This window comes from Hyperolius riggenbachi, chromosome 3 (assembly GCF_040937935.1).
Source record: "Hyperolius riggenbachi isolate aHypRig1 chromosome 3, aHypRig1.pri, whole genome shotgun sequence".
NCBI classification, from domain to species: Eukaryota; Metazoa; Chordata; class Amphibia; order Anura; family Hyperoliidae; genus Hyperolius; species Hyperolius riggenbachi.
Genome location: NC_090648.1, coordinates 406,654,931 through 406,661,416, shown reverse-complemented (window position 1 = coordinate 406,661,416; position 6,486 = coordinate 406,654,931).

The following is a 6,486-nucleotide window of genomic DNA, read 5'->3' as shown; positions in this document are numbered from 1 at the left end:
ACCGGTTCCACAAAATTCAGCCCCTTATAGACCACTTGTCATCAAAATTTGCAGATGCTTATACCCCTGAACAGTCATTTTGAGGCATTTGGTTTCCAGACTACTCCTCACGGTTTTGGGCCCCTAAAATGCCAGGGCAGTAAAGGGACCCCACAAGGGACCCCATTTTAGAAAGAAGACACCCCAAGGTATTCCGTTAGGTGTATGGTGAGTTCATAGAAGATTTTATTTTTTTGTCACAAGTTAGTGGAAAATTACACTTTGTGAAAAAAAAAACAATAAAAATCAATTTCCGCTAACTTGTGACAAAAAATAAAATCTTCTATGAACTCACCATACTCCTAACGGAATACCTTGGGGTGTTGTCTTTCTAAAATGGGGTCACTTGTGGGTTTCCTAAACTGCCCTGGCATTTTAGGGCCCCTAAACCGTGAGGAGAGTCCGGAAACCAAATGCCTTAAAATGACCCATGAAATCCTAAAGGTACTCATAGGACTTTGGGCCCCTTAGCGCACCTAGGCTGCAAAAAAAGTGTCACACATGTGGTATGGCCGTACTCAGGAGAAGTAATATAATGTGTTTTGGGGTGTATTTTTACACATACCCATGCTGGGTGGGAGAAATATCTCTGTAAATGGACAATTGTGTGTAAAAAAAATAAAAAGAATCTCATTCACAGAGATATTTCTCCCACCCAGCATGGGTATGTGTAAAAATACACCCCAAAACACATACTATTTTTCTTGAGTACAGTGATACCACGTGTGACACTTTTTTGCAGCCTAGGTGCGCTAAGGGGCCCAAAGCCCTATGAGCACCTTTAGGCTTTACAGGGGTGCTTACAATTTAGCACCCTCCAAAATGCCAGGACAGTAAACACACCCCACAAATGACCCCATTTTGGAAAGTAGACACCCCAAAGTATTCAGAGAGGGGCATGGTAAGTCCATGGCAGATTTAATTTTTTTTTGTCACAAGTTAGCAGAAATGGAAACTTTTTTTTAGAATGGGGTCATTTGGGGGTATTTATACTATCATGGAATACTAGCACCTCATGAAACATGACAGGTGCTCAGAAAAGTCAGAGACGCTTCAAACTGGGGAAATTCACTTTTTTGTTTGTTTGTAAACGCTATAACTTTTACCCAAACAAAAAAAAAATCTAATAAGTGTCTACTTATTGATCAAAGACATGTAGCACAATAAATGTAGACAAAAATGTACCGTATTTTTTGCCTTATAAGACGCACTTTTTCTCCCCCAAAAATGGGGAGAAAAAGTCCCTGCGTCTTATACGGCAAAGGCAGGGAATCCCCAACTTAATAACGCCCGCCGTTCCAAACCGCCGACCCGCCGCCATGTTGGGGATTCCCTGCCTGCTTTCCCCATGCCTGCCCGAGTCTCCTGCCCCCCCCCCCCCCCCGGATGGAAATGTCAATAGCAGCGGCAACTTACCTTTGGCAGGCTCCTGCGCTGATCCTATATCATCGCGCTGCCCCCCCGCTAGCCTCCTCTGCCTCCCCCCTCTGTATCTGGCCCCCCCGGGTGAAGGATTAAGTAGCGGTAGCTTACCTCCGCAGTGCGCCCGCGATGACTGCAGACGTCCGTCTTCAGGGCACTTCTCGCTCTAGTGGCCGGCTTTGAACTGCACGTCATCAGTTCAAGCCGGTCACTAGAGCGAGAAGTGCCTGGAAGACGGACGTCTGCAGTCATCGCGGGCGCACTGCGGAGGTAAGCTACCGCTACTTATTCCTTCACCCGGGGGGGCCAGATACAGAGGGGGGAGGCAGAGGAGGCTAGCGGGGGGGCGGCGCGATGATATAGGATCAGCGCAGGAGCCTGCCAAAGGTAAGTTGCCGCTGCTATTGACACTTCCATCCGGGGGGGCCAGGAGACGCAGGTGGGAGGGAGGAAGGCTGGGGGGGGGAGGACATATGGGGGCACTGGAGGACATATGGGGGGGGCACTGGAGGACATATGGGGGGCACAGGAGGATATATAGGGGCACAGGAGCACACATGAGGACACACAGGAGGACACATGGGGGGCACAGAAGGACACAAGACACATGGGGGGCACAGAAGGACACATGGGGGGCACATTAGGACACACAGGAGGACACATGGGAGGTACAGAAGGACACATGGGGGCACAGGAGGACACATGGGGGCACATGAGGACACATGGGGGGCACATTAGGACACACAGGAGGACACATGGGAGGCACAGAAGGACACATGGGGGCACAGGAGGACACATGGGGCACATGAGGACACATGGGGGGCACATTAGGACACACAGGAGGACACATGAGGATATGGAGGGCACAGGAGCACACATGAGGACACACAAGGATATGTACAAGACGCTCCTGGAATATGGACGCACCAGGTTTAGTATTTTTTTTTCCCCTGGATTTTGCCCTCTAAACCTGGGTGCGTCTTATATTCCGGAGCGTCTTATATGGCGTGAAATACGGTATTTAGAAATTTTACTTTATTTGAAAAATGTCAGCACAGAAAGTTAAAAAAATATTTTTTTGGACAAAATTCATGTCTTTTTTGATGAATATAATGAAAACTAAAAATCACAGCAGCAATCAAATAGCACCAAAAGACAGATGTATTAGTGACAAGAAAAGGAGGTAAAATTCATTTAGATAGTAGGTTGTATGACTGAGCAATAAACCGTTAAAGCTGCAGTGGTCTGAATGGAAAAAAAAGTGTCTGGTCCTTAAGGGGTTTTAAGACTGCAGTCCTTAAGTGGTTAAAGCAGGAAGAAGCAAGTGTACAACAGCAGTTCTAAAGTCAGCAAAGAAATTTTAACTCCTAGCTGCCCCACAAAATCACTCTTTCAATCACTCCTTGCATCCAATTTGACCCAAATTACTTTCTATCTACACCCAAACAATTACTCATTCAAATACCACTGTGTGCTACCTAAACCCCAAATTGGGTAGCTATGAAGTACCAAACTCAATGCAGGTCTCCAATCCAACAACCAATCAGCAGGGGGAAATTAACTGCTGGACATTCCAGCATTTTAGTATACAAATCTTTGTATGCATTATATCTATTTGTCTCAGTTGTGATATGGATGTTCAGGAGATAATTAGGGACTGTTGCTAATTTTCTTAGCTTGAGGGGGCCTGGAACTTGCCGTTGTACTGGGAATAGAAATGGACCAAACGGTTCACCAGCTGACAGTTCCAGGCAAAATTCAGCTTTTTGCGTCCACGGCAGGACACGAACACATAGCACATTCGACCCGCCCCCTATACCTTGTCATTGGACTAAACTTTGACCCTCTACATCACAGTCAGCAGACACATGGCAGACAATCAGGCTGCACTCCCACACCTACCCCCCACCCCCTTTAAAAACGCAGCACGGCCATGTTCTCAGTCTCTGGCTGCTGCTTTAGTGAGAGGAAGGGAGAGACATTGCTGGAGATAGGGAAAGAGTTAGTTCGGCTGTTGTTAACTTGCTCCTAGCTGTTATTTATTGCTGAAAGCACCCCAAAAAAAAGCCCTTTTGAGGGCTAATATTGTTCTGATGTGTTTTTTTTTGTGTGTGTGACACTGCATACAGCCCACAGTCGCAGCTGGCCCTTGTAGTCTGCCAGCTCACTATCAGCACAGCAGTGCATATCTTCCAAATGTATTTGTGATTGAACTTACTATAGGATAGCTCTCTGGGTGGGTGACACACTACATAGAGCCCACAGTCGCAGCTGGCCCTTGTAGTCTGCCAGCACACTATCAGCACAGCAGTGCATGTCTTCCAACTATATTTGTGATTGAACTTACTGTAGGATAGCTCTCTGTGACTGTGACACACTGCATACAACCCTCAGTCACAGCTGGCCCTTGTAGTCTGCCAGCACACTATCAGCACAGCAGTGTATATCTTCCTGTAACGATCGGTGTAACACAGAGAGGGTCTGATTACCGGTGAACTGCAGTATCACCGAGAATACAGAATATACCCGATTATTGATGATCTGCAGTATCACCGATAATCAGATATATATTCAAACCTCTGGACACCTGAAGGATAAGAGTGTTTTGGTGTAGCAGTAATACTTACACCTTAGGAGAAGGTACAGAAGCAGTAAGGAGTACTGCACAGAAGTAAGTTCCTTCCGAATGCCTAGACTCTCCCGGGGGAGGAGCTAGGCTGAGGGTAGGAAGGACAGAACGTGAGTGACACCAAAGAGAGGGTGTCACTAACAGGTCTGGCAACTGCCTCTAACAGTAAGGCCAGTTCTCGAGGTCGGGCAATCCAGGTCGTTAACACACAGACAGATACGGTACAGATTCAGGAGACAGATACGGAATCCAATAAACAGGCAGGGTTTGGTAACGGAGTATCAGAATAGCGGGGTACAGAATCAGGAGGCAAATACAGAGTACAGGAATGAGCAGAGTTTGGCAACAGGATATCAGAGATAGCAAGGTACAGAATCAGAGTTCAGCAGGATAGTCAGGCAGGCAGAAGGTCATAACAAATAATACAGTTCAATATTCCTAACGCTAAGGTGTGAGGTCCGTGGTCGTCAACACCTTTGGAAACTATGCTAGAACACAGATACAGACAAGGCCTGAGTGCTACCACGTAGTGATCGCAACGACAGACAACCAGAGAATGACCAGCACCCAGTATATATACACCAGTGCTCTCCAGCACCTCCCTTAAGTGCTGGACCAATGAAAGTTGCTGCAATTGTCAGCTGACCGGCCTGGTCAGCTGACCCTCCTCTGACGGCCATAAAGGCCCTGCCTCTCTGCGCGTGCACGCGTCCTCCTAAACCAGTGTGGACTATCAGTCCCAGCCATACCAGTCATGTGTTGTAATGTTGTTGCTGTATAGGATGCGGAATCCGCCGCCACGCTGTCTGAGCGTGCGGCGTTTTCTCCGCATCCCGCCCCACTGAGAGAAGCATGCCTATGCGTACAAACTTCGGTTTCTCCGCGTTCTGCTATGCCAGCCGCGGAAACAGCCGCCTCATCCTGCGTCCATGCGGCGGCTTTTCCGGGTTTGTTCACACTTCCAACTGTATTTGTGATTAAACTTACTATAGGATAGCTCTCTGTGTGGGTGACACACTGTATACAGCACAGAGTCGCAGCTGGGCCTTGTAGTTCCGCCAGCACACTCTATTACCAGTGCATATCTTCCAACTGTATTTGTGATTGAACTTACTATAGTATATCTCTCTGTGTGGGTGACAGTGTGCGTGCAGTGTGCATACAGCCCACAGTCCAAGCAGTCATTTGATTGCACACACTGCTTTTACAGCACTTCAGCCTTTTTACTACCATTGTAATATCACAACTGCATATTTCTATGTGTGTATTAAAGTACACAGCCTAGTGATACACTTACACTGCTGCTGTGTATTTGGCACGGATTATGGGCCTCTTTGTGATTACACACACTGTCTACCACTATTGAGTATTGTTAGTACTATTGCATACCCCAATATGGAAAAAAATTACAAGCAGAGGCAGAAACAGTCCACCCTACAGGTCTTTACGAGGTCATGGTGGTTTGATTACGTGTGGCCCTCCACCAATGCACAGTGTTCAGAGGGCATGTACCCTCAACCCCCAAAATTCTGAGGACTTAGTTGACTTAACACAGCAGCACACCTCATCCTCCTCAGCTTCCGCACAAACCATGATGTATCTTCCTCCTCTTGCTCTGATTCGGGTACCCCACAACTTCTTACCACTCAGCCGGCAGCCACCACTACTACTAGCGCCACAGCCACTCCACGGTGTGTATCGCCACCTAGGGTCAGCCAGCAAACATGCCCTTCAACACATGCTGCTGCCACCACCAGAATGCTGTTATCCCAGAGCTCACCGGTGTGGCATTTTTTTTTGTGTCTCTGCCTCAGATTACAGAGATTCCATCTGTAATCTATGCCAATGAAAACTGAGTCATGGAAAGTGCAACACCCACCTAGGGACAACTGCCTTACGAATACACTTGATTTCCCATCACATTTCCCATCACAAACACCAATGAGGAAAAGCAGCACACAAATGCAAAGCCACCCTCCGCCTCCTCTACCTCCTCCTGCTCCAGCATCTTCAGCCGCTTTATCCTCTGCTGACCTTGCACCTTCACAGCCACCCTCCTCCACTCTGCCTCTCACCTTGAGCAGTTCCTGCTCCTCTGCCCACAGCCAGTTGTCTGTTAAGGAAATATTTGAGCGGAAGAAGCCAATGTCTGCCAGTCACCCCCTTGCCCAGTGTCTTACAGCTGGCTTTAACTTTTAGCCCGCCAGCTGTTACCATACAAGTTGGTGGACTCTGAGGCCTTCCGAAAATTTGTGGTGATTGGGACACTGCAGTGGAAGATACCAGGCCGCAATTATTTTTTCAAAAGGCGATACCCAAACTGTACATTACTTATACTGCCTGAACGATGTAGCCATTTAGATGGCTCAATAGATAATTTCCGACATGTCCGATCT